Consider the following 22,798-nt stretch of genomic DNA (forward strand, 5'->3'; position numbering starts at 1 on the left):
AATTTATTAAAAATAATACATATTAAAAGATGAAGTAGTTTTCAATCCTAATAGCAATATTAATAATATTTAAAAATATTAAAATATTACTAAAAGATTTTTAAATTGAAAACTTATTGGTCCATTTTCTTGGTAACACCTCCAAGGCTTCTAAAATTTGCAAGCCAGATGGATGCTGAAACGAAGAAGACAAGAGGGAATTCAGAAAACTTACAATTCACGACCCCGTCTGTTCAGCTGGTAAATTCCAACAAAAAATGGACCTAGTTACTCAAAGAAGTAACGACTAATATAAAAATAAAATAAAAACTCCATTTTTATTCAGTTGGAATGCGAAGGCAAAACAATCTTATTTTTCACTTAGAATACGGAGCGCAGTCCAGCACTCTGAATCGACGATTTTCGACTCTTGTTGGGAGTCTCATCGGAGAGAAAGTCATCTTTTAGTAATATTTTAATATTTTTAAATATTATTAATATTGCTATTAGGATTGAAAACTACTTCATCTTTCAATTGCCAGATGACGCTAGTCACCTATTCCATTCACGTCAGTTGCGGTGTGGGGGATAAACTCTCGGTGTTGATCACTTAGACTTAGAGTATGGAGCAGCAGGCATACGTTATCTCCGATGAGACTCCAACAAGAGTCGAAAATCTTCGATTCAGAGTGCTGGACTGCGCTCCGTATTCTAAGTGAAAAATAAGATTGTTTTGCCTTCGCATTGCAACTGAATAAAAATGGAGTTTTTATTTTATTTTAATAAATATTAATTTAAATCTAAAAACTTTTCGTGGAACTACTTTCTGGCAACATCCTAAATCTCTGACTTTTACAATTTATAAGACAAGATACGACGAATAAAGAAGACGAGAAGGAATCTACAATATGCAGTCACATTTCTACAATATGCAGTCACAGGTGGCATTCGGATTTTTGCAGATAAAGTTAGGTGACAACTTCAACAATAATAATTGACTTATGCTCCTTCTCAAATATGCCCGGAACATTTATAAAAAAATTAAAATATTTAAACATTTCGAAAAACATCGATTTTTTTTCTACTTTCTTTGCTTATAACTTTAAAACGATTCATTTTGGAACAAAGTCGTACAGAAATAAAATAAAAATAATTAAATTTTGTATGATAAACGACTGGTTAAATTATCTTAAATTATTACCCTTTCTGCAAAATAGCAATAAATACAAAATAAGGGGGCAAAATAAGCCTGTTTTTATTCAATGTTTTTCAACCACTTTGGTTGCACTTGGAACTTTCGTCATTCGCTTAGAAAATTCTTACAACATACTTAAATCGTTCACCAAATTTCATTAAAATCGACCTGATAGATATAATTTTGCAATCTAAATTTTTTAAAAAAGTTCAAATTTTTTAAAAACTTTCTGAAGAAAAAAGTAAACGATTTAGAAGTTTGCTAATTTTTTTACATATAAAGAGGTTCTCTACCTATCTAATACAATTTGCAGAATTAAAATCGGATTATTTAAGCGGCCTCAGCACTGTTTTACATTATAAACAATTTTTTGGCTTATAAACAAATACAGTGAGGACGTTTGAGTTGGCATAAATTTATTTTCTCGAGAATAGGCGTCTCTGGAGATAAATCCCGAAACAGGTCTCTAAGCGAGAGCAACGCCGACTGTAGCAGAAATATTGTTTTCTTAAAGAGTAAATACTGCTAGATGGCCATCTAAAAGTAATGCCACAAAAGCACTAGTTATTGGTTATAATCAGATTAAAGGAGCATTATCAAAAATTTCAGAAGACGATGAGCAACCATTTACACCTCATAGAGATATGGAAACAGGAATATTTGCAATATTTTGGAATGAAATCTTAGAGAGGACACACATATTGACCTTAATTCAGAAGTGGGCACTTAGATCACTTAAAGGATTTATATTTATTGGACTGACTCCATGGAATATTGGACTGACTCCATGGATTATGGGACATCTCCAGAGACTGAAATGACAACAACAGAGAAATTTAGGACTGAAAATTTTATCGCTGTAATAGATCACTTCATTTCCTCTTTAAGTCAGAGGTTTTCTGCATATGAATCCATTCATTAAAATTTTGGATTTTTACATCATTGGAAAATTTAACTTCCAATGAAATTGAAGATCACTCACTGAAGCTTACCGACATTTATAGCAATGATTTAGATGAAAACCTAGGTGTCGAACTGGCACAATTGGTAGAATTTTTTAATTCATTTAAAGAGAAAATGGGCTCATCAAATATACCTACGTAAAAAACTTCAAATGTACCGGCTGCTAAAAGAAAAGAATGTGAAAGATCGTTTCCAAAAGTTGAGGTGACACTTCACTTATATTTAGTTCTAGTTCTGAAGTGGAAAGAGATGATTCTCAAAACTTAGGCCGCTATTATATTAGACAACTGGTGACGCCACCAAGTTGCTCCACCAGTGACTCATGACGTCACGGGGCATTTAAGTAAATGAGACCTATTAGACTACGGCAACTGGTTGCGCCACCAGAAATTGTTGTCGATCTGGTGGCCGAACCAGTCCACCAGCCGGGTAACCGGATCTTGGTGGCGCCACCAAGCCGGGGCATTATGTTATATGGACCCTATTAGACTGAGCAACTGGTGTCGGCCACCACTAGTTCATTTGTATTGTAATCGAGTGCTTCGTATTTCTTTTCTATTAACTTCTATATTTTCTATTAACAAGCGTATATTTTTCTAAAACCTTTTTTGTTGCTTTATAAAAATATGCTATATTAAAAAGTTATACTCGCAGATTTAGCCGTTAATTGTTTATTCATTGTTTAAACAATAAAAGCTCTTTTTATATTTTAGAAATATGGGTGAATTCATCACTTTACCTTGATCAAAAATGTTTCTATTTTGTTTTTAATTATGCTGAATCCGAATGTGACGTTAATTGGAAAATTTAAAAAAAATTGAGCTTTTATATATAGGTACAGTATGTCTGCGTAACTTGGAACCATATGGGAAACTTTTTCTTATCAATTTTACGAAAAAAAAATATTCTTTATAAAATGCTCTGCATAGTCTATGTTATACGAGGTATGTCAAAAAAATTGTATGTAAAGTATGTTTAGATTTCACAACATCGAAAATTGTTATTATGAAAAGTTGTTAAGAATTAAAAAAACTATGTTTTGGGACTCATTAATTTTATTACATCATTCTAATTGAAAAAAAAATGCAATTTTTTTTAAATTACGGATACCCAACATCATTTTATTACAAATATCTATAAGTATTTTATTATTAATTTTACGAAAAAAGTTATTTTTTACAAAAAGCTTTATATGGTCTAAAATCTAAGATGCAATCATAATATATAAACTTTTATCAATTCTATACGAGGTATGTTAAAAAATATGAATTTCGTCCAAGAGTCCTTTACAGTTCACAATATTTCAATTAGAAGAATGTAATTGCATATTCAAACATAGCTTTTAATTCCGAACAACTTTTTATAAAACATTTTTCGATATTGTTTAATATAAGGATACTTTACTCTTGAGCGAAATTCATCTTTTTTGATATACCTCGTATAAAATTCACAAAATTTGAATCTGATGGTTGCATCTTATATTTTATACTATTAAGAGTATTTTATGAAGAATAACTTTTTTTCGTAAAATTGATAACAAACAAGTTTCCAATTGCATTTGATTATTTTTCCAATTCCAATTCATTTTATTATTTTTGCTGGTGGCTATTCTCGGCCACCAGTTGCCCGTGCTCACAATTTGGTGGGCCCACTAGTTGCGCCACCAGTTACCTAGACTAATAGAGTCCTTAGGTTAATTAAAAATCGACTTCGGTCTATAAGCCAATATCGTTTGAGTTATCTCTCTATAATGAGCATTAACACGATCTTTTTAAGCAGCTAGACATCTCGGACATAATCAAAGAATTTTCAATTAAAAAATCTCGAAAAGTATCCGGACTTTAACTATACATTTTGCTATGTTGATTTTTAATATTTTACTGTAACAAAATACAGCTCTTGTATTATTTATTATTTAAAAATATATTTATAAAAGTAGATTAACATTTTTTTTAATTTCTAAAAGGGAAAACCCTTTTGTTGGCTGTATACCATAGTTTTGTTATAACTGGTAGGAGGTAGGGCCCCACACCAATTCTGCCCAGGGGCCCCCACTACCTTAAATCCGGCTCTGCAGAGTGTTAGTTGTTTTGAATGTTGTTGTGAGGTTGTACTTGTTTCCTATCCTTTTCAATTTTTGATAAGCCCTTTACATATGCTATTGTTGTCATCTTTAAATCGATTCTTATGAGTGTCTATGGAGTTCTTGTGGTGTTTTGTTTCTTTTCTTCAATATTGTGGAATTCCTTGTTTATTAATGACGACGGGTAGTCATTTTTAGTCAAAACCTTTGTTAGCAGCTTTTTTCTTCCTTTACAGACAGAGGCTTCTGGCATGTTTTCCAGACATATCACCAGAACACAGGTTAAGAATCTCTCTAAACATAACTATTCAAGCGAGTGAGTTTAAATCTTAATATTGTAAAAGGAAGACTCATATACATGAATTTTCATGTACCTACATTACATAAGGGTCATCCTGTATAATATTCGCATAACAAACCAAAAATTACATAAAAACTATATAATAAACTTAATACACCTAATTTATCTCTTAACGTACGTAAATCGTTATTGAATACATTAGATGTACAAGGAAAGTACCTAATTCCCATTATATCATATTTACAATATCTATTATACTTTAATGCAGAACCATGGTAGATAGATAATAATCATTTACCACAATATAGAGGCAGCCACACTGCGAGTCATTCATAAGCTTTTAATTTTTTCTCTTCGGGGAGGTCGCTTTTATCAACGTTATTTATTAGGTGAAAGTTTTTTTTTTCTGTTCTAAATTACAAGATAATACGCTACGGCTATTTTTGGATCCAGAAGTGAATCTTTTAAGGCGGGATCTTCAAAGAATATTTATTATTTATTTTAAGATAAAAGGCATCTTGCGACATGTCGTTAAATTGGGTTTTAACACAATTGTATTACTTAAGTTGATCTTTATTGCTTTCAGATCTTTAATAACGACTTTAAAAAAAATTACAAAATTTTTATAATATTATTTTAATGACTATTTTCATAGTTTTTCAAATCTGTTAACTGAGGAACTGACCAAATTTAAAATATTACTCTGAATATCCTCAGTATCCTCAAACCTCAATTTTGTAGTTTAAAATATTTTTATATTGACGTTACGATTTCTACTTTGGAAATGGTTGTCAGAATACTTTTTTGTATTCTGAGAACTTTTGAATCTCTTTTGAGAATTATGGCTGTATAGGTACATGTAGGGTTGCACAAGTTTGACTTGAATGTTTGAACTTGACTTGACTTTGACTTAATTTCAAGTCAAACTCAAGTCAATTCTTCTGACAAATAATTCAAGTCAAGTCAAACTGGTCAATCGTACAGGTTTGAAAATTCAAACTGTTTGTCAAACTAGTTTGAAAGAGTTTGAAAAATAATTTATTTAGTAGATATACTTTTTTGTCGAGATTGACATGTTAGTTGCCAATTAAGATAAGAAAATTAATAATACAATGAGTGCCACATAAAAGTATCTTGATACAGGAAGCGATTATAATCAAAATAGGGTAAATTTTTTGAAATTGATTCCTGTATGCTTAGAATTGCTTGCTGGCAAGTTTTGTTTTATCGATATAACTTTTTTATATTTTGAGTGTTACTAGATTTTATATCATACCAAGTGTAATTTAATCTACTTTGGAAGCTTTCAAGTATTACGTAACGCAAGTTGGGGTCAGGGTGGGCCATGTAAAATGTTACGGCGCGTTATAGGGGGGGGAGGGGGGTGCGAACAGCGCGTTACGTAAGATTGTTTTTTAACTTAAATAAAAAAAACTGCGGAATCACAATCTCCCAACTTTTCAACTTTCGTTTATATTTTACATAGAACCCCTAGATTGTATTATATTGCCCCCTCACGCTCCGCTCATGTTACAATAGGACAATAGTTTTCAAGTGAAAAAATCTTAAAATTTGTATTAACCAGATCAAGCACAGTAACACGTCTTTGCAATAAATATAGCTGGACCTTTCTTCACAACAAAAGATCAAAAGATACAGATGGGATAAAGAGGTTGTAAGAGCTTCAAAAATTGCGTTTCGTAATACTTGAACGGCCCCTTTAACAAAAATTTATGAAGGAACAACAAAATATTATATTTTTGTTAGAGCAGGTTTAATGAATTTTTTGCGACTTTGCAATGTCGTCTTAAAGAATTAGTTCACTATTTGTCATTTTACAACGCTGTTCTTTATTTTTACATAATACAAGTATGCAGATTTTTTTCTCTTAATTTTTGCACTGGAAATATCTTCAAAATGAGACTCAATTTGATCTGATACTTATTCTGAGCCGAAAAATATTCAGGTTCAGATATTATTTCACAAAGCACACACTTCAAAACGAACGTAATAAACAAACCAAGCATATACTTCTTAATAATATGAACTACAAACTAATTTCCGGAGTAGCAGATTCAGACCTATCCAAATAAGTCAAAACAAAAGTCGGTACGCTCTCAATTAGAATTGGAAATAAACACGTTGCGCAATATGATATTCAAACTTCAAACTGTTTGAAAAAGTTTGATTTCAAGTCAAACCTAAGGATATTGAAATCAAGTCAAGTCAAACTTTTTTACAAAAAAAGTTTGGTTTTCAAGGCAAGTCAAGTTTGTTGAATAAAATCAAACTAGTTTGACTTGATGCATCTCTAGGTACATGATCAAAATTTCTTTATACCTCTTAAGAAACTGGAAAAATATATCTCAAATAAAATCGAGAAGATCAGGCGGGGTTCACGGCAGGAAGATCTTACATAGACTACATAAGTATATACACTCCAACAATTAATTGAGAAAAAAATGGCAAAAAATAGACCAGTACACATGGCATTCACCGATTTAAAAAAGGCATATGACACGGTTCCCAGAAAACAACTATGGAACACGATGAAGGAAATCGGAATAACTCAGAGGTTAACAGAAGCCGTAAAAAACCTTTACGACAACAACAGGGTAAGAGTTAAAACCGGTAATAAATACTCCAACGAATTTAAGACCTCTTCTTCTTCTTCTTGTGCCACTCCTATCGGAGATTGGAAATCATCATCATCAATTTAAGGCCACAAAAGGCTTATTGCAGGGATGCTCTACATCAGTGTTGTAAAATCGGTTTCAGTTAGCTTAAAGTGTCTCATTTATGCACGGCGGCGAAAAATTTTCCCATTTTTTCTCTAAATTCAGTATTTTTTCCACTTATCCGGTATTTTACCGGTTATTACTTTAAAAATAAAAAATCGGTTATAACCGGGACAAAAAAACAACCGGAAAAACCGGTTGTTGCAAAGGAAAAAACCAGTTTTAGGTTAGAACCGGTAGATTTTTCCCATCCCTAGGCGTCACTGTCCCGTTTTAGCCAAGTCCCATAATAATAAAATATATTTATATGTAATTTATAACTCATATAATATTGTAATTTTGACATGTATAATTATCCATTTGAAAAAATAAATAAATGTTTTTGTAATCTTTATATTATAATTAAAAAAATAAATCACTTGGGTTGAGAGGGGGGCCGATCGCCCCCATCGCCCCCCCCCCCTGGATACGCCTCTGTCTCAAATCTATACCATATCATTCCATTTATAAATTTGGCATCAAATAACATTCCATACAGGTAATAATTGTTTTATTTTCTTTAATATACATTAACAAAATATTTTAAAATCAGTCTTCTTTAACTGACTTAATAAAAAGTCGTCTTTTTTAGTCAACGAATATTTAACATTCCGCATATGAATTTCGCACCAAATACCATTCCAAATACTATGATTGTTTTATTTTTATTTAATAATATATATGAATAACATTCCGTATATGCATTTGGCACCTCGCCGCCTATTGGTTGAAATATGACCGCGTGCTGCAAAGAACCAATAGAAAAATCCTAGGTGCCAAATACATATACGGAATGTTTAGATGCACACCGCAAAGCTATGAACAAATTTTCAGTTTGCTATTAATAATCTTTTATTTGGTACTCGGGATCCAGGACTATATTTAACATGTCATTTAACATAGATATCACTTAATTATCACTCAAGTTAATAAGCATGTTTAAGTTGAACTGAAGCATCTGAATATGAAGAAATTATTGGGAACAATACTGTAAATGACTGGGAATGGGGAACTGTATCTACATTCTACATATACATTTCTATTGCAATAACACTCTTCTGTTTTGTTACTAATAATACACAGCACACAAGCACACAGCAAATAACTGCAAGAAACATTTTAATTGATTTTGAGTACTTGTTAAGCAAAAGAACTTTATAAATACACTTCTTATTTTCTCTAATTTGTTGTTGGTGTTAAGATTACCATTTTAATTGCTATTTATCGTCGAGCAATTTTTCACACAAGTAGTTCCTTGTTGTGCAGCGAAGTATTACTCTTTCTCTCTTACCATAATAATGCTGAAGTATCGAAACTGTTTACACCATCAATACATATTTAATCAGCTACCCACCTAAAGACTAACAAGCGAGTACGTTGGCACTTGAACTCGGTTAACAAATAACTACCACCTGACTTTTGACGGGCTGTTCTCATTCAAAAATTCTTCAATCAGTTCTCGAATACCTTTTCTCAATTTCTGACAACGAATCAATGGTTTTAGTTGAAGACCTAATCGTTCCACCAAGTCTCCTTGGGTTAAAGTCATATAAACATTTAAAAAATATATGAAAAAAATATTTTTAAGAAACGCTTTTCTTTAGTTACGAGTGACTAAAATTAAACATATTATAAAAAAAATCAACTAAAAAGCAAAAAATAAAAACAATTGAAAAAATCTAATATAACACATTCGTCAAAGAAAAGCGTGGCGCGTCTTCATCGAATAAACGGTTTTCGCACCACGCTTTTCTTTAACGAATGTGATTTTTTCAATTTTTTTATTTTTTGCTTTTTAGTTGATTTTTTTATATGTTTTAATTTTAGTCATTCGTAACTAAAGAAAAGCGTGTCTTAAAAATATTTTTTATTTTTTATTTTTTACTTTTTAGTCTTACACTTTTCAAACAATAAAATATATCGTCATGTTTATTAAAATATGTATAAAACATATGACGTACAAATATGAAAAGTAGTCGGAATCGGCAAAAATTTGAAACTATTGTTTATTTATTAAGCATAACGTAAACAATTAACGTAAAAAGTGAAATTATGTATAGTTCGTATAATTAGCTACAATCTGTAAAAGTTTCAGGTTTCTTCATTGTAACAAACAAGAGAATTTAAGCATTTTCCGTTAAAATCGTTTTTTAATTTAATCAATTAATAAACAATAAAACAAATTTTTTGAGTATTCGTGTATTGTTCCCGCGAATGCATATGTCTGCAAATTTTGAGTCATTTACATTGAAGAAAAGGCAGTCAAAATAACGTCCAAAGATTTGACCCAAACGATTGAACTAAAGAAAAGCGTTTAATTAATTAATACGACAAAACGAATTCTAATATTAATTGTAGCACAAAACGTCTCTACCGGCGGTTTTTCTAAGACTACGATAAAAACACGAATTTTTTGAATTCCAGTTTTGGTTGAAGTTTTGTTTCGTATCGTATTCAAATTTGACACGAATAAACGTCGATCGTCGATTTATATATAAACAAATATATGAGCGTTAAAATTTGAAACTTTATTGTTTTATTGTTTATTTATGAAGCATAACGTAAACAATTAACGTAAAAAGGGAAATTATGTATCGTTCATATCATTAGCTACAATCCGTAAAAGTTTCAAGTTTCTACATTGTAAAAAACAAGAGAATTTAAGCATTTTCCATTAAAATCGTTTTTTTTTTGTATTTAAACAATTAATAAACATAAAAAAATTGTTTTTTATTGACTATTCGTGTATTGTTCCCGCGAATGCATATGTCAGCAAATTTTCATTCATTTGCATTGAAGAAAAGTCAGTCAAATTAACGTCTAAAGATTTGATGCAAACTATTGAAGTAAAGAAAAGCGTTTAAAAAAAAATTGGTGCTGGGAGATTTAATTTTATGTTTAAAAAACTTGGGACGCTATTAAATCTGGAAAAAGTGGCTACTTCGTATTATTATGGACTGGTGGAAACATCGGATTGCAAAAACGGTATGATTACTACTATAAAGCTAGGATCACGGACTTATTCGTTCCTGAATTGAATAACCTTTACATGGGGCACCTTGTTTTCGTATATAATATCACAAGAGAGAAAATTTTGCCGGCAATATTTTCGACTGGTATGAAAGTTTGTTGCCTGGCAATTTTCGCTAATTAAATTTTGACTTAAATCACGAGACGTCAGTCGAGTGATTTTGTCAAAATTTCATAAGCGAAAATTACCAAAAGGCAACGAACTTAAATGAAACCAGGAGAAAATTTTGCCGGAAATAATTTTCTCTCGAATGATATTCGACAAGACTATTTCACGAGACAATTAATGCACCATATCAATTAAATATAATCTTTATTTATTTGTTATTACCATACACTTTCGTGACGGATCTGTCATAATTTTGTCGCTGAGATTTCACGTCGTTAAGGAGTTTTCTCAGTAGGAAACGAATTGTTGCTATGCCGTTTTATCAGTTAAAAACAGTCTAGTGAAATAGTCAACCAAAAATACTCAACATGTGATGTAAAGCCTATTGATAAATTAATGCACCCTGACGACCCTGACAACCCATACAAAAATAAAAGTCTAAATCAATGGTTAAACCAGTCTTACTCTATGGCGCAGAATCGTGGACAATTACTAAAACAATAGAAAATAAACTCCAGGTTTTCATAAATACATGTTAAAGAAGAATATTTAAGATATGGTAGCCCGAAGTTATAAGCAACCGAGAGCTATGGGCCCGAGCAGAAGAGGAAATTGGAAAACAAATACGAAAACGGAAGTTTGGATGGCTGGGACATACTTTTAGAAAAAGCAAAAATAGAATTCCAAAGAAAATCTTACATTGGAACCCATAAGGAAGAAGAAAACAAGGACGGCCAAAGAAAACTTGGATTAGAAGTACCTACACAAGCATAAGCCAATATGACCTTTAGACAGATGAGTTACATCGCGAAAAACAGGCTGAAATTAAATTTTTCAGACAGGGAAAAATTTTCGACTACACTATACCCACAGGAGAGATAATGGGTTATAGGTAATGGATTTTGGGAAGAACTATGAGCTCGATATAACTAAATCGGGATAATTCATAGCTCTTGTCAAAATCTAATATGTACTTTAATAATATAACTAAATATTGTCGATTCTAAAATATTGTAAAAGACTAAAGAGTCTGAGTAATAAAAAAGATATTAAGTTATATTCTTTGTAACATTTTCAAGGTCATAGCTCTTCCCAAAATCCATTACCATGTATAGGTAACATACATACAAACATGCATATGTGAATTATTTAGAAGCAACCTACCTTGCTTGTTTAGGTAAGGAACCTATCTATCCCTCTGCTTTGAGGGCACTAGATGGCGCCTGGTATTTATTAGAAAATACCTAAGGCATCAAACAAGACGTCCTACCTACCTTCGTCTGTTCAGTAAAGCTTGACTGACGAGCCATAAATGGCGAAAGCTCTCTCAAGATATCGGTACAGACGAAAGTGTAAATATTTTCCTATATTATTTTACATATTATTTTGATACTTTTTAAAAGTAGAAAGTTGCAATTATTTCCTTCTTGTTTGACGTCCTAGGTATTTTCTAATAAATACCAGCTGCCATCTAGTGCCGTCAAAGCAGTGGAACAGATAGGTTCCTTACCTAAACCAGCAAGGTAGGTTGCTTCTAAATAATTCAGAGTGCACCAGTATGTGAATGACTACATGACTGTATAGCGGCCTCGGATATGCGAAAATAATATTCTCTGCCTTCGTCTGTTCGGCAAAGCTTGACTGACGAGCCATAAATGGCGAAAGCGCTCTTAAGATGGCGGGACAGACGAAGGTGTGACTATTCCTTTTCGTATATTATTTTACAGACATGCATATATACGTACATACATTCACACATTGTTCCCCCATAGTACCTATTACGATAATAAGAAATAATTACACTTTTATAAAAAAGTACGTTTTATAATAACACGGTTTTGTTGTGTACAGGACACATGTTTCGAAAGAATAATAGTACATTATATACCGCGGGACTGAAGTAGTACATTTAATCCTGAAGGTAAAGTTTATGGCCCGACCGCAGGGAGGGCCATAATTTACCTGAAGGATTAAATGTACTTCAGTCGCAAGGTATATACGATACTTTTCGTACTTCCGGTATGATTTTATTAATTATTTCAATAATTTCAATCAGTTTTTTCTCTCTTCAACTCATTTAATAAACTGTCTTTAAAATAAGTTACCATAGTAACATTGCGTTGTGACAGTTATAATTTAGAAACATTGTCATTACTAGTGTCATTGTAAAGAAACATTGTTATTGATAATTATTGGTATCATGAGTGAAGAAGGTGTATCTGATATTGATAAAAGAGCAGCCGAAGTAGGTGAAGAATTGTTACCACCGAAATCTAGAAAACTATACGAGCAGCAGTACGATGCTTTTAAAAAGTGGTGCCGCTTAAAAAATGTGAGACAACCTACTGAAAATGCGCTGTTAGTCTACTTCGATGATAAATCAAAAGCGGTTTGTGCCTCAACTCTCTGGGCACATTACTCAATGCTGAAATCGGTTATTAACATTAGAGAAGATATTGATATAAGTAAATTTCCAAAATTATTAGCTTTTTTGAAGAGAAGAAATGAGGGATTTAAGCCAAAGAAGTCAAGAATTCTCACGTCTGAGCAGGTAGATCAGTTCTTACGGGAGGCTCCGGATGATAAATATTTAATGCTTAAGGTAAATTTGGAAATTTGTTTATATTCAGAAATTTTAAGAAATCAATTTTTTTGTAGGTTGCACTTATTTTGGGCGTTGCGGGAGCTTGTCGTGGAAAAGAGTTGGTTGATTTAGAAATCGACGATGTGAGAGATTTGGGCGATTCCTTCCTAATTGCGATTAGAAACACCAAAAATAAAATTGACCGAAATTTTGTGATCAAAAATTCAGAAAACAGTGCCATCAGTTTTGTGGCGATATTTCGGAAATATGTGGCATTGCGAAAGACAGGGACAACTCATTCAAAATTTTTTGTTCAATACATCAACAAAGAATGTACTACGCGAGTAGTAGGAAAAAACATGTTTGGTACAATTCCACGGCAAATAGCAGCTTTCTTGAAATTAGAAAATGCGACGTCTTATACGGGACATTGTTTTAGACGCACATCTGCGTCTTTGTTAGCTGATTCGGGAGCAACAATAGACGTGCTGAAGAGACATGGAGGATGGAAATCCTCCAACGTGGCCGAGGGATATATTGAATCGTCTATTAAAAATAAACAAAAAATTTCAGATAAAATATTTGGTCAAGTCGCCGATTCGTCCACTATAGTTATGCCACAGTCCTCATTCTCGCTTCCTGTTTCCGCAGGATCTTCGAAACAAACACCAGTTCAATATGAAAAGGACCTATCTGTTACTCGTCAGTTACCTGCTGCATTAACCCAGGAAAGACTGGTCAATATGACGAACTGTCACAATATTAATTTGAATATTAACGTTAATTACCATTCTAATTAATTATATTTTTCAATAAAATATCCCTTAAATTCGTTTGTTTGTGATTTAATCGTTCCGGGAGTTTCGTCAATATTTAATCCCGGAGGGATTAAATGTGACACTTTAGTACCTGTCACAAGGGAGTGAAGTTGTCACTTTAGGCCCGGAAGTACGAAAAATATGAATTTTTAGTAGGTGTATTAACTGTTAAAATTATAATTCCAAAAATTACACTAGTATAAAAAAGTACTTTTTATAATACCACGGTTGTTTAAAATGGTATATATGATATTTATATATAATAATTAACTTATAAAATATGGAATTTTAAGTATATCAACTTTTAATTATTTATTAAAAAAATTAAAAAAAGATAGACGAAGTAGTTATCAATCCTGATAGTAAATTATTAATATTGAAAATATTAAAAATATTACTAAAATATTTTTAAATTGAAAACTTATTGGTACACTTTCCTGGTGACACCTCCAAGACTTCTACAATTTGCAAGTCAAATGGATGCTGCAGTGAAGACGAGAGGGAAGGAATTCTACACTATGCAATTCACATCCCCCGTCTGCAGCTGGTAGCTGCAGTCTTTACCAGATTTACCAGTCTTATATTATTATTATATTATATGATTATACGAATTAGGACTATATCGTGGAAATACCATAAGAATAAATAACATGGACTTACCCCTTTAAACGTCTATATAGATGTCACCAACAGTCCACGATGAATGTCTCTTTTCCATACCATTTTCCTACTACGTTCCATTTCCATACCATTCCATCTTCAGCTCCGTGTCAGGCCTAATGACAATGTCTCCATCCTTTTTCTATATACCACACTGTTTTCTAGGGTGGTCGAGGTGCAAGAAACCTCATTCATAGACGTTTTTTCTTTCCATTTCTCGTTCCAGACTGCCAGTTCCTGTGTTCTTCCTTGGTCTTAGATCGCCATATGGTGGTACTCCACCCTCAGGAACGTCCCATGTTGGTTGGGGGTAGTTACCCCCTATGATAGGGGTTGATGAAGTAAACACTACTCGCTGTATACGTATTTATTTACCAGCTCTAAGTATAACAGTAAAGAGTTGGTGTGCTTACGGTATAACCATCTGAACGAATGATAATTGACAACAGATTGAATTAGAATGAATCACGCTTCTTCTGCTGGATGTATAAGTAAAGTGTAAGGTGTTGTTGTTTTGAATCCTGATACAGCGTGGCCGTGAATTACAATAATATTGACTAGCTGACCAAGCGTTATTGCCGATTAGTGTACTTGTGTTGAGAAATCTGTGTCACCTACTTAATTGAAAACAAACGTGGTGTTTGTTTTTCTAGGACATTTAAAAATTAAATGACTATGTGTTGCTCTTATTTTTGGATGCTGATAATCCTGATACAACCGTGACACAGACCAAGCCAAGTATATAAAAACGTTTTAAAATGATATAATTTGCTGTCTTTTTAGTTTATCTGTCTTATTTATTCCAAAGACATGTCTTTATTATCTTATTACGGTGTCGTATCCTTAAGGACGTTGGCAATTACATTTGCCAATTTAATCTTATTTGCAGCCGCCCTGAATAGTTCTATGGAGATCATATTCGTCGATTCTTTATTATGGGCATTTTTGTCTGGCTGTTTATGCTGTAATGTTATGGTTGGTGGAATTTTTTTAATAACATTTAAAGGAGCATTCTTAACCTATTGAGTGTAAAATGTGGGTTTGATATTCCATGACTTCTGAACATTAAGGAACATGTAATCAAGTGTATACAAAAAGATGAATGATGTAAAAAATCTCTCAAGCTGTGTCTTGGGTATTAATAATTATATTTAATTGAAATTATTCTAATTGTCAAGACAATTCAAATTATAAGGATAAAGTACATAACAAGGGAAACAGTCTTTTTATCGCTAATATTGGCTTTCAGCACCAACAGACACATGGATATCCTTGGAAAATAGATGGTCCTCTTCTGAATACATCCTTATCCATTAATTTAAAAAGGCACTAAAATTTATCGGAGAAAGCATGTGTGTCTAATTGGGCGTTTCAAATTTACCTCTTGCGGACCTAAAGAATGAACTTTTCTATAGTCCTTACCCTGGACGGAAATGGTACGCTGTTATGAATTTTCAAAGGCAGAGTAAAAATTGAAAAGCGCATGGACACTCAAAACCGCCGTATGTAGAGAATTAAATTTATAAAAAAAAATTTTAAAAAATTAAAATGTTACAGCATTATAGTCAGTCTCGCCGATCTTTCCCTTGAAACGCTTGTTGAACATCTAAAGTTAGTTTTTGACACCTGTTATATTATTTGTTATTTAGGAATTAATAATTTTTTAAAAATTTTTGGCACCACTGTAAGTTATCATTTGCTAATAAATTTATTATTATTATTAAGACATTTTAATTTTTCTATTTTTTTATGAAGAGGTACAACCAAAGTAACCATTTAACCTGATTTTAATAGCAATAACGGTTTAGAAAAATTTAAACAAATTTAAATCAAATGTCATACCCATTTTATTATACAAATCGGAAACAATCGGAAAGATAACAAAATCCAAAAAATATATTCAAACATTTATAAACGCATTTCTTCAAATTGAATACACCATTTTTTGGCCACGTATAATCAGTAAGATGATTCCGTGGGATATAACAATGTCAGAACCCAAAAGAAGAAAGGAACTACGTAAAAGGAATAAATGAAATTGATAGGCAGAAGACACCCTCAGAAATATTACAAAATACACCCTCAGAAAACCAAATTGAATGGACGGGGTTCGGACAAATAATCCCGGACAAAAAATCCCCACAAATTATCCCTGGACAAAATTCCCCAGACCAAAAATCCCCACAAAAAATTCCTACAAAAAATCTCCACAGATAATCCCCGGGCAAAAAATTCCCACAAAAAATCCCGGACAAGTAATTCCCACAAATTTTTTTGGACAAACCGTCCCCACAAAACATTCCGGACAAAAAATCCGCAAGAAATATTTGCTGTCGAATAGTTCTCTAAAAGTTTTCCAATCGCTATGCAACCGCTTTTCGCCACGAAAATAATGATTAGCAATTAAGATTAAGCCTGAATTGTAATTTCGATTACCAAATTTTAGATTCCAATTCCATGCCGATAATTATAATAACGGCGTAAATTATAATTAAAGTTTATCGAAATTTACAATTTACTCAGTTATTATAAAAAATTCAGACTTGGCGCAATGATATTTAGTAGTAGAGCAATTTTATTGCATTTGAGTGACATTATAATTTTCCATAAGATGTGTGCGGTGTTCTTTATAAAAAGAAACAGGATTTTTGCATTACAATCAAGATTATCGTTTTCAGGACCAAAGTTATCATCACGAATAGACAATTAGTACATTCTTTAACGGTAAAATATTGCAAAACCTCTAAATTTTAAAGAACTGATAGAAAAAAGTGATATTGTGCCGATGTGTGCTTTTGCCCTAGGGGTGAGTTTCACCCCCTTTTGGGGGTGAAAAATATATGTTCGAAATAAGTCCGGAAATGTATAAAATGCCTAATTCTAAGCAACTTTTGTTCTATAAAGTTTTTTCACCAAGCTAATACTTTTCGAGTTATTTGCGAGTGAATATGTTAATTTTTCTACAAAATAACTACGTTTTCAAACGGTTTTTCGCAAATAACTCAAAAAGTAAGTATTTGGTGGAAAAAAAATCATATCAAAAATATATCACGTAAAATAGTGAAAAACTTGGTGTAAATATTAGGTCACTGTATCTAATAGAAACAGAGTTATAGCTAATGAATAATAGGTTCATATTCGTCAAATTCCAAATCGTATATTTTAACGTGCCATAACCAAAAAACAAAGCTTTTTTTTTGGGGGAAAACTCATTTTAACTTTTTTAAAGTGTTTAAAAAAATGCTTATTTTTGTTTTTTAAAAAAATTTTAGCATCAAAAGTAAACAAGTTACGCTCAAAATAAATTTGGTCCCTTTTTTTTGGTAAGAAATCGGAAAATTCACCCCCTAATTAGCATTTCAAATGAACTTAATTGTTATCACTTCACAAGTTTTTTACTCGCGTATGTATTGATCATACGATCTGTAAGTTTCATCGGTTTAAAGTCCTTATTTTTGAAAGAGCTGTAGTTAAAAGGGCTTGAACAAGTCACTTATCACGAGTGTATGCAAATTTAGAAACACCGAATCTTGACCAATTTTTGTCTTACAGAAAAACAAAAAAATACAAAATATTCAGAAAAGTAAAGCCGACTTTTTTTATTGTTTAAGACTTTTTTTATCTTTGTCAATTTTTAAGTTATTTTGATAAAAAAGTATTTTTTTCAAAATTAAAATTTTTAAAATTTTACTTTAAAACCAAATTTTTTCAAAAATAAGCCCTTTGAATCGATAAAACTTACAGATCATATAAACACAACATAAGTAAAGTAACTTGTGAAGCGATAACGATTAGTTTCATTTAAGTTGCTAATTAGGGGGTGATCTTCCTGATTTTTTTTTGCCAAAACAAAAGGGACCAACTTTATTTTGAGCGTAACTTGCTTACATTTGATGCTAGAAATTTTTTTTATAAAAACAAAAATAAAGATTTTTATAAACACTTTAAAAAAGTTGTAATGTGTTTTCTCCAATAATGCTTCATTATTTGGATATTTCACATTGAATTATTCTATTTGGAATTTTTCCAATATGAACCTTTTTTCATTAGCTATAACTCTGCTTTTGCTAGGTATAGGGACCTAATATATACACCATTTTTTTCACTTTTTATAGGCTATAGTTTTGCTAAGAATATTTTTTTCGACAAAATGCTTAGGTTTTGAGTTATTTGCGAAAAACCGTCTAAAAACGTGGTTATTTTGTTGAAAAATGAACATATTCACTTGCAAATAACTTGAAAAGTATTGATTTGGTGAAAAACCTCTATAGAACAAAAGTTGCTTAAAATTAGTCAGTTTATCCATTTGGGAACTTATCTTGAACATATATTTTTCATCCCCGAGATGGAGCGAAACTAACCCCCAGGGCAAAAGCACACATCGGCACCATATCATTTTTTTTTCTATGACATGTTAGCTATGTGTATGCCAAATTTCATGTCAATCCAAACGGTTCTTTAAAATTTACAGCAAAAACCGTGAAACAATGGACTAAATGTTTTGAACATAGTTATTCAAAGCAGAGTGAGCAAAAGATTTAAGCAAATAATTACAACATGATTCCCACGGCCTTAGCTCATTCCCCATATCTTCCACGATTTGTGAAAAAACTCACACTCTTTTGTCATGTAAAATTTAACAGCATGTTTTCGGCACGGAATTGGAATTTGAAATTTGCTAATCGAAATTACAATTCATGCTTAATCTTAGTTGCTAATCAGTATTTTCGTGCCGAAAAGCGGATTCATGGCGATTGCTATAACTCTAATGCACTGAGGCTGAAAAACATTTGAGTCGATTGCATTCACGGGAAAACTTTTATAGAACTATTCGGCAACAAATATTTGTGGGGATTATTTGTCCGGAATTTTTTGTGGGGATTTTTTGTCCAGGGATTATTTGTCCGAGGATTACTTGTGGGAATTTTTTGTGAGGAATTTTTGTCTGGGGATTTTTTGTCCAGGGATAATTTGTGGGGATTTTTTGTCCGGGATTATTTGTCAGGTGGTCATTTGTCCTAGCTTCGTCAAATACAAATTTAAACTAATTCTAATGTACTCCTTTCAGGGCATATTTATCTTTTCATTGACATTAAATTTATGAAAACTTGAAAGTCCTTCCAATAGTTCAATCTATCGTAATTATCCACAAATTGCTTTTGCTTAGTTTAATGAGCTTGCAAATAAATTCTAGGTTAATTATTAAAACAACTGAACTCAACACGGCTACTAGTCCGGTGCAAACACTCTCTGTCTATATCACTCTTGATAGCATCTTTAATTAGAATAAGGTAACTCCACTAGATGAAATCGTTTTAAGCACTAACGAAGAGGGAAGGAAGAGAATACCGGCAACGAAGGCGTGATCTAAAGAATCGGTATCGCATGTCTTTGAGATCACTCGTGAAGATCTTAAGGCGTATGATAATTGAGCTGGAATCGATTTCAGTCAGGGTGGGCCAGGAAGTGTGTACTCGATTCATAACTTAAAATATTATCACTGTGATTATGATTTTTAATTTGCATGTGCGCCATAAATAATGTATAGTAAAAGCGTACGAATTTTGATCAGGCTTTTGATTGTCGATGTAGTTATTGCCGCCTGTATCTTAATTATTATAATTGTGAGAGGAAATCTTTAGTCATATGGACATAATAAATAGTAAATTGCCTCGCGGAATAATTATATAACGATTGGGAACAACGTTAAAAAGGGTAACAGGTTTAATTAACCATATTATATTTGACTCGACTATTCTAAACGGGAAATAAGCCACAATTTAACTAAAAAAATTATTTTAATAACGTTTCGACGACCAAATCGGATGTCGTTGTCAAAATACAAAATATTACTGAATTTTGACAACGACATCCAAGTTGGGCGTCGAAACGTTAATAAAATATTTTTTAAGTTATACTTCTTTAGGCATGAGGGTGAATTTTTACATTCCTTGGCGCATGCGCACACCGACAGTATGGTATTATTAGTCGCTACATCTTTTAAGTTATGTAGCGCAAATAAAGTGTGCGTAAAAAGAATATATTATTAGTGTTTTTAGTAAATATATTTATTATAATTTTTGTGTCTGTGGATTTGTCTTCCTCCTAATAAGTATTATTGAAAATGTTTATTTTCAATTTTTTTCTATTTTTTTGGCATTCTTTTCGTTCTTTCTAAAATTAGTTTAATATTTAAATACAATAAAAAAAACTGTTTAAAGTAGATAGGTATATTAATTTCGTTGAAATCATAATATGAAGATATGAAGTTAGATTATATCATAATAGAAGTATAACTTCTTACGTGAGTACAAAGTACACACAAATTCTTTTTTTAGGTAAATTGTGGCTTATTTCCCATTTAGAATAGTTGATTACAAAAATGCCACAAGGAAATAGCTTCAGAACAATATATTTGACTCATAATACAGGTAATTAATTTTACATATGTTTACAAGATGAAAACTCATGAAAACCCGATACACTCTACAAGTGTATCGGGATCCTTAATTTGGTTACAAAATTCGACAAAAAATAAGAAAATATTTTCGATTGATTGAACTCAGAAAAGATAAGAAAATATCAGGATGCTAACACCCAACCTTAAAGGACACTATATTTATTACAACTAAGTAAAGATCTCAATAAAAAGTGTCAGAAATGTTTAAGTTAAGGCCATCGGTTCATAATTCGCAAATATTTTATGGCTATCCCTACTTTTTCTGTCTTTACACGGCAAATTACGTGTAGTAAAATTCACACTGGTGTGGATAGACAACATTACTAGAATGTCATTCTACTTGACAATGTCATCATTAACTTTAAAGAGATGGCTTTTGAATGTTCTTGGATAACTGTTATTTGTATAATTGCAAATTATTAATTCAGTTAATAAATGTGATATTTTTTTCACTAACTATGTAGTCAGTGATTGTAATAATTTATATGTACAACAAAAAATAATACTCAATCGAGAAAAGAGGAAAAGTGTTAAAGTGATACTTTAATAATATATTTTTACTATGGACCGCTTACAATTTTGAACATCTTTAACAAAAAAAATACTTGAGTCACAGAATATATTCTGATGTATTCTCTGCTTGGATCTTCCATAAATAATAAACAATAAATAACTTTTTATTAAGTTCACGTCTTAAATCAATTATTTATCAAATACACTATCAATATTATTTAATCAACAACTCAAAATATTCCCGATGCCATGTCAAATATTTAAAACTGTCACTGCTTTGTCATCATATTCTATTTGACTCAGTGCGTTGTATGACAAAGATAGCGAATGTTCGATTTGGAAAATATCACCACGGACATGGTGTCTATTTTTTTCGAATCCTGAAAAAACTAATAAATATTTTTTAAAAATTTAAACGCAGAATAAAAGACTAAATTATTATCGAGGGCCGAAAGTCCCTTAGAATAAATAAAAAGTTTTTTTTTGATAAGATATTTGAAATTAAAAATCACACTACATTTTCTCTTAGTTTTTCACCCCTGTAATTTATTAAAATAAACATATAGAAGTTTTCAGGAACTTTCGGCCATCGGTAAGTACGTAATCTTTCATTTTGAGTTTAAATTTTTCAAAATACTTATTAGTTTTCTCAGGATTCGAAAAAAATGAATCCCCATTTGAAGCATTGCAGCCGAAAATACGTACCCATCCCCTTAATAGAGAACAGCAGTATCATTAAAACAATAGACAAAACAAAATATGCAAAAAAAGAAATACAGATGAAAATAAGGGCAGCAAAGAAAAATTGGTTGAATGAGAAATTTTGATAGAATATCTACAAGAATTACAAGACTCATTTAACATACCTAACAGGATTAGAGAAAGCACCGAAAGCTACAGACACTGGCACGAAAATAAACTAATTTCCGGCAATGAACAAATATTAGCAGAAAACGACACTAAAATATGAACATTGAAAGAACATACAGGGTGCCCACAAACTTTCCTGACAAACGAGGACCGGAGATGCCTCACATAATTTTAAGACAATCTAATCCAATTCACCTATTGGGAAAACGCTTCCTAAGGAAGCTAGAGCTCTTTGAAGATGGCGTCTTGTAATTAGTTTTTTTTATACCTCTAGAACGCTTTTACTTAGAAAAACGAAAACTGGTACGCCTATTTATTTTCCAGAGATGAATTGATTTAATCAATTGTGAATTTCTAGTACCATTCATAGGCGTCCATTTTGGGTAGGGCAACGGTTATTTTATCGCATAACTTTTCTGTCTTTAATTTTTATGCATTCTTGACACTGAATTATTA

General features: G+C 31.7%; 1 protein-coding gene across 1 annotated transcript in view; it reads left to right on the plus strand.

The window, feature by feature from the left end:
* LOC126883564 (laminin subunit alpha-1) overlaps positions 1-22,798 on the plus strand; it is a 490,753-nt gene that overhangs the window by 344,305 nt on the left and 123,650 nt on the right. The gene's annotated exons all lie outside the window — the stretch shown is intronic.

Source organism: Diabrotica virgifera, chromosome 4, assembly GCF_917563875.1.
Source record: "Diabrotica virgifera virgifera chromosome 4, PGI_DIABVI_V3a".
NCBI classification, from domain to species: domain Eukaryota; kingdom Metazoa; phylum Arthropoda; class Insecta; order Coleoptera; family Chrysomelidae; genus Diabrotica; species Diabrotica virgifera.